Consider the following 1,507-nt stretch of genomic DNA (forward strand, 5'->3'; position numbering starts at 1 on the left):
CAGTCCAACAGGAAGGGAACTGATAAAACAACCAGATTGGTTCCTTTTTTTCAGCCTCATTGTTTCCTCCTCACTGCCAGAACTTGACAGATTGCCTACAATGCACCTTGACAGCTGACAGTTTCTGCATTTTGCGAGAAGCAATGAGCCTCGAACAGAAGTGAGGTGTGAGCTCACCTCCTAACTACTCAGACGTTTGTCCATATTTTTACATTTTACCGGATGTTTTTTTATTTTATGTTTTATTTGTGATCATTTTTGACTTGATTGTGTTAATGTTGTGCTTTATATGTCGAAGTTGCCACAACAATGCAGTTTCCTGCAAAGGATCAATGAAGTATCGATCAACTCCACGTCCTCATCTCACGTTCCTGCTGCATCCTTCTATCCTTGTCTCCTTCCCTTTTCCTTTCGACCAAACAGAAGCTTTAAACTGATAAACGTTTTATTTACCAAAACCAAAACTTGCAGCTCTTCAACTAAACAAAGAAATGTGAAGCACCGGAGAGATGAGAGTATCCTGTTAAGTTTGATCTGTTCACATTTTTCTATGTTTAGTTTTTCTGCTCTTGGATGTAAAATAAAGCTGCGTCGTCCGTTTGTCACCAAATAAGGATTATTGGGAGGATCGTGGAACAGAAAATATTTTATTTTCAATTATTCAAAATCTTCCACCACATCAACAAACTTTTTTTCATGCTGTGTTAAATATTTTAAGTTATAAAATGAGGCTGGATAAATCGTCTTCATCTCTAACTAACACATTTACCCTAAATAACACTAAAGCTGTTGATCAAATATCAGGTTTGGTTTGAAGTTGCTGCCTCGTGTGAAACACTTAACCTGAATTTGATTTTTTTTTAGCAGTCCGTCTTTGTGCAGATTCTTGTTTTTTATGTAAAAAGAGGATTCTTGCAGATGAATGGTGCTTTTAACAGTTCGGCTTCCTTTATGACTTCTGAAGTGGAAAAGTATAAAAATGACTTTACACCGCTGACATCTAGTGGAATGACACAATAAATACATGTTGAATTTATTATCATTCATCTGCATCATCTGCATCACACAAACATTTCCTGAAATCTGGTTGACGCTCCATTTAGCTTCTGTTGGAGTTGAAGTTTGATTCCTCGGCTCTGAAAAAGGATTCCTGTCTTTTGTTTTTGTGGTCCAGGTGAGAGTGACACGTTTTACAGAGATGCAGTAACACAATCAAATAAATAAAATAAAATTAAATAATGGAAAGAACATTTCTTCAGGAGGTTTTGGCTTCGTGCAAACCTCAAAGTACCAGATCTGTGTTGGGATCAGGCCCAGGAATCTTCCTGTTAAATCCTGATCCGGAAGACCAAACACATCCTAAAGGATGCTAAACAAATAAATCTGCTTTTCCAGGATTATTCCAGGCTGGTTGAGGAGAGAGCGAGAGGCGAGATGGAGACTACAACTCCCAGAATCCCCCTGGGTCACAGACACACACATACAATGATAACAAACGAGAGGCAGG

The sequence above is a fragment of the Echeneis naucrates genome, chromosome 7, assembly GCF_900963305.1.
Source record: "Echeneis naucrates chromosome 7, fEcheNa1.1, whole genome shotgun sequence".
NCBI lineage: Eukaryota > Metazoa > Chordata > Actinopteri > Carangiformes > Echeneidae > Echeneis > Echeneis naucrates.